This window comes from Macrotis lagotis, chromosome X (genome assembly GCF_037893015.1).
Source record: "Macrotis lagotis isolate mMagLag1 chromosome X, bilby.v1.9.chrom.fasta, whole genome shotgun sequence".
In the NCBI taxonomy this organism is placed as follows: Eukaryota; Metazoa; Chordata; class Mammalia; order Peramelemorphia; family Peramelidae; genus Macrotis; species Macrotis lagotis.
The window spans coordinates 83843864-83853759 of record NC_133666.1 but is presented as its reverse complement, the minus strand read 5'-3'; the positions used below and the strand labels follow the sequence as shown (position 1 = coordinate 83853759).

The 9896-nt window shown below is 45.7% G+C and overlaps 1 long non-coding RNA gene across 1 annotated transcript; it reads left to right on the top strand.

Annotated features, from left to right (window-relative positions):
- The first annotated feature begins 1680 nt into the window (after positions 1–1680).
- Positions 1681–8474, top strand: LOC141503270 (uncharacterized). The gene is made up of 4 exons (XR_012472799.1): positions 1681–1743; positions 6635–6774; positions 6973–7238; positions 8144–8474. It is a non-coding gene; the product is annotated as an uncharacterized LOC141503270 (long non-coding RNA).
- Positions 8475–9896: the final 1422 nt, after the last annotated feature.

Below are 9896 nucleotides of genomic sequence, written 5' to 3'. Positions count from 1 at the left end.
TGGGCATTGACACCAAGATTCACCTCTGCTCCTGTCTGCAGTTTTACCTTCAGCTACTGCCCACCTCTGGCAAGCCATTCCTGATTCACATGTCACAAAGTGTCCTCTCCACTGTCCAACACTTTAGTCAGCAATACGACATAGCCCCAGGTTGAACTCATACCTTTCTTTGCCCCACTAGTCCCTCTGTTTTCTGAGGACAAAACCTCAATCTTGCCTGGGCTAAGCTCCAATCCCCAGGAAGTGTGCAAATAAGACTCTGAGCATAGGAGGTGGCAGTGGTTGGGGGATTGTCCTCCTTTTTAACAAATGAAAGAAACCCATTAAGAGAAGGTGTGGAGGCAGCTAGGTGGCACAGTGGAAAGAGTACTGGCCTGGGAGTCAGGAGTACCTGAGTTCAAATCTGGCCTCATACACTTAATAATTACCTAGCTGTGTGGCCTTGGGCAAGTCACTTAACCCCATTTGCCTTGCAAAAAAAAAAAAAAAGAAAACTCTGCTCAGGTGTTGCTCCACAAAGGTCTCCCTCCTTGACCTGTTTTTAACCAACAACAAATTCACCCTGTCAAAGGCCATTCCCTGTCCACCTCTAATCTCCCCACTTACCCCTACTAGACTATGGGCAGGACTAAGGGACCTTGGCTAGGTATTAACTTCAAGAACACAGGAAAATGTCCAAGTAGAGCTCTATGTGAAGCAGCTAGGGGTTATTCCTCTATATTTGTGTATTATTGGTGCATTTGTGAAACACACAAATGGAAGCAACTCGTTCAGGGAAGGCATGGGAATTATCTCAGGTTCACGAGTTTGCCCTTCACTTAGCCCAATTGTTTTAACTGAAGACTCCCTGAACCCAAGCTCTATGGGTCACCTGTCCCCTACCTTCTGGAAGTGCTTTCCCAGGAACTTTTGGCCCATGAAGGATGAATGTCGGAGGAGGGAGAGGGAACAAGGTGGAAACCAGTCAGCCTGACAGGTTAAGAGAGACTCGGGCTCCAAGTCTGGGTCAACTGCTTCCTGACTGTGTGACTTTAGTTATGACCCCACCCTCCTCTAGAACTCAGTAGCCCTTTTACCCAAATGAGGAGGTTGGGCCAGATGCGTTTGGGGTCTCTGGTAGGCCTCCATCCCATCCAGTCTTACAAGGCTATTGGGACTCCAGCCCACCCACCAGTCACCCCCCCACAGCCCCCACCCCCCCTGTGAGACAAGCCCCTGAGTTGAGGACACTTGAGCTACCTCAGAGCGGATGTTTCGTGGTTGTCTTCGGCCTTCTTGGGGCCCCTGAGGCTCCACTGGGTGTTGCTCAGGACCCCTGCTGTCACTCGCAGCCGATATTTTCTTTTTTTTTTTTTTCCAAAGCACTAGGGTTAAGTGGCTTGCCCAAGGCCACACATCTAGGTAATTATTAAATGTCTGAGCTCTGATTTGAACTCAGGTCCTCCCTGACTCCAGGGCCAGTGCTCTAATACACGGCGCCAGCGAGCCGTCATCTCGTCCCCGATATTTTCTTCCGACCACAGGGATGCTCAGAGAGTCAGGAGCTGAGCAAATACAAATTTTGGATCGATACTACCCTATTAGTCTTAAGCTTGTGACGTAGGGGACCCACCTTTGTGCGGTTGACGTTGGTCCGCTCCCTTCCTCTCCGCTCCGGGCAACAGCACAAACATTCCAGCACCAACCGCCTGCCCCACGAGCATTCATTCCGTCAACCACCGCCTGCGCTCCGCCAGCCCCATCGTGAGTATGCTTCTACTACCCAAATCTTTTCTCCTCTGCCCCCTCCGCACCTCCCTATGGCCCCGTATGTTTAATTTATGTGACTACTTGTGTCCTAACGCCAATCCGTCCCCCTGCCCCTCGATAAAAACCCTCCATTCTTCCTTCCTTCTTTTCTTCCTTCCGTTTTCCTTCCGTCTGTCCTTAATTCCTTGCCTCCTTTCTTCCTTCCTTCCTTCCTTCCTTCAATCTTTCCTTCCTTCCTTTCTTCCTTCCTCTTTCCCTCCTGCCTTACACTCTTCCCTCCTGCCTTCCTCCTCCTTTCCTTCGTTCCTTTCTTCCTTCCTTTCTTCCTTCTTTGCTTCCTTCCTACCTTCTTTCCTTCCTCCCTTCCTTCCTTCATTCTTTCCTTCCTTCCTTCAATCTTTCCTTCCTTCCTTTCTTCCTTACCCCTTCCCTCCTGCCTTACAACCTTCCCTTCTTCCTTCCTCCTTCCCTTCCTTCATTCCTACCTTCCTTCCTTCACTCCTCCCTTTCATCCCTCCTTCCTTCCTTCCATCTTTACTTCCTTCATTCCCCCTTTCATTTGTTACTTCCTTACCTCCTACAGAGACTAGTTCCTTCCCTCCTTCCTTCCCTCTTTCCCTCCTTACTTCCTTCCTCCCCTTCCTACCTTCCTTCCTTCCCTCCTTCCTTCCTCCACTCCTTCCTTGTTCCCTTCCTTCCTTCTTATCTCTCTCCGTTCATTCTTTCCTTACTTCCTTCCCTCCTTCTTTCACTAATTTCCTTCATTCCTTCCCTCCTTCCCTCCTTCTTTCTTTAATTCTTTACTTCCTTCCTTCCTCCACTCCTTCCTTCTTTCATTCCTCCCTTCATTCTTTCCTTACTTCCTTCCCTCCTTGTTTCCCTACTTTCCTTCTTCCCTTCCCTCCTTCCTTCATTCCTTCCCTTATTCCTCCCTTCTTTCCTTGCTCCCTTCCCTCCTTCTTCCTGCCTTCTTTCTTTCCATCTTTCCTTCTTTCATTCCATCCTTGCTTTCTCCCATCTTTCCTCCCTTCCTTGCTCCCTTCCTTATTTCCTTTCTTCTTTCCTTCCTTCTTTCCTTCCTTCCTTCTTTTGTTCATTCGTTTCTTCCCTCCATCATTCATTCCTAATTCCTTCCTTCCCTCCATTGTTTCTCCCTTCCATGCTTCCCTCCTTCCTTCCTCCCTTCCTTCCTTCCTTCTTTCCTACCTTTCTTCAGTCATTCCTTCCTTCCATCCTGCTTTCCTTCCTTGCTTCAATCTTTCCTTCTTCCTTTCTTCGCTCCGTCATTCCCTCCTGCCTTGCCACCTTCACTCTTTCCCTCCTTCCTTCCTTCTTTCCTACCTTTCTTCAGTGATTCCTTCCTTCCATACTATCTCCCTTCCTTCCATCCTACTTTCCTTCCTTCCTTCAATCTTTCCTTCTTCCTTTCTTCCATCCTTCATTACCTCCTGCCTTGCCACCTTCACTCGTTCCCTCCTTCCTTCCTTCTTTCATTTCCTCCTTCCTAGCTTTCTTCCTTCCATCTTTCCTTCCTTCTTTCCTTCCTTCCTTCCTCCCTTACTTCCTTCCTTCTTTGCTACATTTCTGCAGTCTTTCCTTCCTTCCATCCTATCTCTCTTCCTTCCATCCTACTTTCCTTCCTTCCTTCAATCTTTCCTTCTTCCTTTCTTCCCTCCTTCCTTCCCTCCTGCCTTGCCACCTTCCCCCTTCCTTCCTTACTCCCTTCTTTACTTCCCTCCTTCCTAGCTTCCTTCCTTCCTTCCTTCCTTTCTTCCATCCTTCCTGCCTTCATTCTTCCTTTCCTTCCTACATTTCTTCATTCATTTTTTACTTCCTTCCTTCTTTCCTTCCTTCAATTCTTCCTAACTCCCTTCTTTCCTCCGTTCCTTGCTCTGTGCCTTCTTTCCTTTCTCCCTTCCCTCCTTCCTTCCTTTCATCCTTGCTTCCTCCCTTCCTTCTTCTTTCTGTTCCTTCCTTCCCACCTTTTTGCTTGCTTCCTTCTTTCCTTTCTTCCTTCCTTCCAACCTTCCTCCCTCCTTCCTGCCTTCCCTCCTTCCTTCCATCATCCTTCCTTCCTGCCATCATTCTTTCCTTCCTTCCTTCCTGCCCTCCTTCCTAGCTTCCCACATTCCTTCCTTCATTCCTTCCCCCTTCATTCTTTCCTTCCTTCCTTCCCTCCTTCCTTGAAACATTCCTTCCATCCCTCCTTCCTTGCTTCCTCCATTCTTTCCTTCCCTCCTTCCTCCACTATTTCCTTCCTTCTTTCTTTACTTCTTTCCATCCTTCCTTTTTCATTCTTTCCTTCATTCTTTCCTTCTTTCCTTCATTCCATCATTTGTAAGACCCTTCTTTCTTCCCTTCCTTCTATGCTACCTTCTTTCCTTCGTTCCATCTTTCCTTCCTTCATTCCCCCTTTCATTCATTCCTTCCTTCCCTCCCACCTTCCCTCTTTCCTTCCCTCCTTCCTTCTTTCCATCCATCCTTCCCCTTCCTTCCTTCCCCTTTTTCCTTCCTCCACTCCTTCCTTGCTCCCTTCCTTCCTTCCTTGATCCCATCTTTCCTTCTTTTCTTGCTTCCAACTTTCCTTCCTTCATTTCTTCCCTCCTTCCTTCGTTCCTTATTTCTTTACTTCCTTCCATCCTCCCTTCCTTCCCTTATTCCTCCAATCTTTCCTTCCTTCCTACCATCTTTTCTTCCTTCATTCCCACATTCATTCATTCCTTCCTTTCCTCCTACCTTCCCTCATTCCTATCTTCCATCCTTCCTCCATTCCTTCCTTGCTCCCTTCCTTCCTTCTTTCCTTCCTCCCTTCATTCTTTCCTTCCTTCCTACACTTCTTCTTTCATTCTTTACTTCCTTCCTTCTTTCCTTCCTTCAATTCTTCCTCACTCCCTTCTTTCCTCCCTTCCTTACAGTGTTCCTTCTTTCCTTTCTCCCTTCCCTCCTTCCTTCCTTTCATCCTTGCTTCCTCCCTTCCTTCTTCTTTCTGTTCCTTCCTTCCCACCTTTTTTGTTTCCTAATTTCTTTCCTTCCTCCCTTCCCTCCTTTATTCCTTCCTTCTTTCCTACCTTTCATCCTTGCTTCCACCCTTCATTTCTTCTTTCCTTTCTTCCTTACTTATTTCTGACCTTCCTCCCTCCATCCTTCCTCCCCCTTCTTACTTCCTTCTTTTCTTGCTTCCCTTTTCCCTTCCATTCTACACTCCTTCCTCACTTCCTTCCTTCCTTGTTTCCTTCCTTCCTCCCTTCCTTCCTTCTTTTCTTGCTTCCCTCTTTCCTTCCCCCTTAATTCATCCCTCCTTTCCGTCTTTCATTCTTTCCTTCCTTCCCTCCTTTCTTATTTCTTTTCTTGATTCCCTCCTTCCTTACTTCCTTCACTCCTTCCTTTCATCCCTCCTTAATTCCTTCCTTCTTTCCATCCAACATTCCTTGTTTCCTTCCTCCCTTCCTACATTCCTTCATTTGTTCCTTCACCCTTCATTATTTCCTTCCTTCCTTCCCTCCTTCCTTGGAACATTCCTACCATCCCTCCTTCCTTTGTTACTCCATTCTTTCCTTCCCTCCTTCCTTCACTCCTTCTTTCCTTCTTTCTTTACTTCTTTCCATCCTTCCTTTTTGCCTTCTTTCCTTCATTCATTTCTTCTTTCATTCTTTCCTTCATTCCATCCTTTCTACCTCCCTTCTTTCTTCCCTTCCTTCTACACTTCCTTCTTTCCTTCCTTCCTTCATTATCCCTTTCGTTCAATCCTTCCTTCCCTCATACCTGGCCTCGTACCTTCCCTCCTTCCTTCCCTCTTTCCCTCCTTCCTTCCTCCCTTCTTTCCTTCCTTCCCTCCTTCCGTCCTCCACTCCTTCCATGCTCCTTTCCTTCCTTCCCTTTTTCCTTCCTTGCTCCCTTCTTTCCTTCTTTTCTTGCTTCCCTCTTTCCTTCCTTCATTCCATCCCTCCTTCCTACCTTCCTTCCTTCCTAATTTCTTTACTTCCTTCCATCCTCCCTTCCTTATCTTATTCCTCCCTTCCTTCCTTCCATCTTTCCTTCCTTCATTCCCCCTATTGTCAGTTCCTTCCTTCCCTCCTACCTAGACTCGTTCCTTCCTTCCTTCCCTACTTCCTTACTTCCTTCTTCTACTCCTTCCTTGCTCCCTTCCTTCCATCTATCCTTTCTTCCTTCCCTCCTTCATTCCCACTTTCCTTCTTCCCTTCACTCCTACCTACTTTCCTTCTTCCCTTCCCTCCTTCCTGCCTTCCTTCCTTATTTCTTTACTTCCTTCCAGCCTACCTTCCTTCCCTTATTCCTCCCTTCTTTCCTTCCTCCCTTCCCTCCTTCTTCCTGCCTTCCTCCTTTCCATCCTTCCTTCTTTTCTTCCATCCTTGCTTTCTCCCATCCTTCCTCGCTTCCTTCCTCCTTTCTTTCCTTCCTTCATTCTTTTCATCTTTCCTTGCTTCTTTCCTTCCTTCCTTCTTTTATTCCTTCCTTCCTTCCTGCCTTCCTTCCTTCCTTCCTTCCTTCCTTCGTTCCTTCCCTCTTTCCTTCCTTCCATGGCCTTTGGAGGACTTAGTTTACCTGGGCCTCTGACTGAACATTCTTGAAAGCTCCACTGCTTCTGACCTTGGGAGGCAATGTGTGTGAGTTCTCAGAAATATGTGAATGTATGTATAGAGTTGTGTGTGCTCAGTCACAAGAAATAGGGGCTTTATGGACAAGTTTGCATGATAATGTGCAGCTTCTGTGAATGCTCACTTTCTTAGGACAATGCAAAGAGGATATATTAGTCTTATTTCTATGTACATGGAAAATAATCCTACATAAGGCTCTAAAGAGAATTTATGCTAATAAATATATATATATATATATATCTAAAATCAGTATGTATATGAATGTGCAGAGACAACACCTGAGAACTACGCTAACAGAAACAGAGGGACTCTATGAAAGCTCGTGCAGATGAAGGTACAAGTAATTCCATCTTTGTTAAAGGAGAGAGACTAAAAGCATCTATAATGTTCCGGGAGAGGCAGATGGCAGGTAAGCCCACTAGGCATGTAGGTGGCCTACAGCAGAGGCTTGGGGGTGGAGGGGTGGATGCCAGAAGGCCCAGAGGGCATGGGGGGGGTACGGTGAAGGGGGTGGGGAAGGACTGCTGGGGAGGGGGTCCTGGCTTACAAAGGTGAGCCGCGATATGCCATAGAGATGGCTACATCATCTCAGGGCCTGTCTCTCCAGGTTCGGCCATACCCAGCTTTTGCCTACTTCAGCAACATCCCTTCCACTACCTCCCCCTCCCCTTCCCCCCTCCCCCTCCCCGAAACCCCATCCCTTACCCCTTCCCCCTCCCCCCTCCCCGCCCCAAGACCTTATGCAAGCATAGCAAGATGCACCACATTCCTAACTGGGTCCATATCAGATGGAGATGCCAAATGAGACTTCAAAAGAGATGTCGAAAGAACACACGAATCATGCATCTCAAGAACAACAGACTCGTTCCCAAGGTGGGACAGTGGGCCCCAGCTGGGCCCTGGGGTCTTTGTACTTCCACTGCACCCCCACAACCAACTTCTGACATCTGAAAGTCTCTGTGAGATGGGGGGGGGCATGACCAGGGTAGAACTAGGCTTCCTTCCAATCTTTAGGGTTAGACTAGCAGTTGGGGGCAGCAACAAGGGAAAGCATCCAACTAGCCGGGTAGGCTCAACAGAGGGTGGGGGTGGGGTGGAATTGCTAGAGTGGGGCGACAAGTGGTCAGGATGTGGGGGTGAGGGATGAATGAGCTTCTAGTTTGGGGTAAGGTGGAGGGTTACAAGACAACTCAGAGCTAATCTGGTCCAACTTCTCATCGGAGAAAAGGGAAACTGAGGTCAAGGGGAGGGCAGGACAATGGCCAAGCTCACAGAGTCAATCAATGGGGCAGATGGAAATCTTGAGTCTCTTCCCTCCTGCTACACTGCCAGTCACTGGCTTCCATCTTGCTCATTTTTCTGCCAGTCAAACTTTTATAGGCTGCAGGTTTCTTTGAAGACACTCCCCAGAAGTAGGTTACAGTGACATTTGGGCAGGTTACCTATAGAGCTAGTGATTTGGAGTGGGGGGGGGGGATTAAAAATATGATGATGAAGATGGAGAGTAAGAAAAAGTCCCTTGGCCCTTGGGTCAGCCCTCCTTCAACATTTCCATGGAGTTTGGAGTTGTTAGCCTAGGCCAGGGCCCTGTGCACTGCCCTCAGAGAACTCTCAGTTTAGGGAGGGAAAATGTGCCTTGGACATGCCCAGTGTGGTAGTGGTGGGCAAGGATACCTGTTTTGGGTTGTAGAAGGGAGTTCTGGGAATCAGGGTGGGAAAGGAAACCAAATATTCTATTCAACATAATTCACTGACTCTTTTCTTTTCCTTCCTAACAGGTGAGTCAGGTTTTGTTACCTTGGATCAGAGACTCCTTCCAATCTACAGAGATGGACCTCAGTGACATCATTAAGACCATGGCTCTGATGCAAATAGAGTGAAGAAAAAGGATCATTAGGCTTGAAGTTAAATTAATCGTCCATAAAAAGCAAAACACACAAATAGGAAAACAATTTCACCAGTAACTAAAATTCCTTTGTCAACAGTTTTGGAGATTGGACAATTTTAGCCAATACCTTAGCAACAATACTGACAGTATGAAATTGGAACAAAACGTGATCCATTGTGGCCTCCACTCCAATTTGACCCAACAGGATAGTAGTAATTAAAATGATGGGCTTTGACAAAAATTATATGCTGGTAATGTATATTTCATATAGCTTTATAAGTGATATATTTTCATAGTGCGGGGATAAAAGGGAGCATCAAAAAAGAGCCTAAAGAAACATTTTACTCATTTCCTGAGATCTGGCAGCCAAGGGTAAAAATTATTTAGAACACAATCATTTCTAAACTCTCATAGAAAAGTGTATTGGAAAATTAGGACATATCTCCTCATAGATGAGTATTCCTGTATTGTCTCTGTTTATTGGCATGTGAGTACTCACATATTCTCCCTCCATATATAAATATTAATAATTTCTTTATACAGATTTCTAAATGTGAGTGCTCATATATTGTCTCACAGGGACAGAAACAGTAGAAGTTTTAAGGAGAGTTCAGTGGTGGGGATCCAACGAAGGGAAATAAATAATGAAACAATAAATAAAATAAAACTGAAGGGAAGATGACACAATGTCAAAAGATGTCAAAGATCTGCACAAGTTTTTCTGTCCCCATCACTGGTGACAATAGTAGAGATGGACTTTTTTCTTTTTTGTTGTTTTTGCAAGGCAATGGGATTAAGGGACTTACCCAAGGTCACACAGCTAAGTAATTGTCTGTGGTCAAATTTGAAATCAAGTCCTCTTGACTCCAAAACTGGTGCTCTATCCACTGTGCCAGCTAGCTGACACCCTCCCCCAGCACATTTCTTATATCACATCAGTATTCCATCACAATCATATACCACAGCTTCTTTTGCCATTCCTCAGTTGAAAAACCATCTACCATTTTGGCCAATCTGATAGGTCTAAGATGCTATATCTCAAACTTATTTTAATTAGCATTTCTGTAATCCAAGATTTTGAGCGTTTTCTCATTATAGGCATAAACTTCCAATGTCCTTGTAAACACGGAGTTGGACATAGTCTGTTAAGTAAAGAAGGAGGAGTTCTGATAAGGTTTCCAACAAAACACCCAAGCTACTCCTGTTTCTAGCTATGTCAATGTCCTCTTAGCTTCTGTCTCAGCAGAGAGGGGATTTAATCCAGGATGTACTCCTTTAGGTCTATCCTTCTGTCCAAAAAATAGGACTTCCTACTGCAGAACCTTCCATAGCACGGGTAAAGGAAAGTGTAGCCACCCATGCCAAAAAGTGGTGTCATTCAATGATCACTATATTTTCGTATATATTTTTTTTCAAATTATATGTAAAGATACTGTTCAACATTTATTTTTTATAAGTTCTTGAGTTCAGATATGTCTCTCTTCCCTTCTCCCTCCCTGAGATGGTAAGCAATCAGATAGAGGTTTTACATATGATATCCTATTTAAACATTTCCAACTCAATCATATTGTGAAAGAAAAAACAGACCAAGGGGGAAAACACAATTTAAAAAGTGGGTAGAGTATGTTTGGTTCAGCAATTAC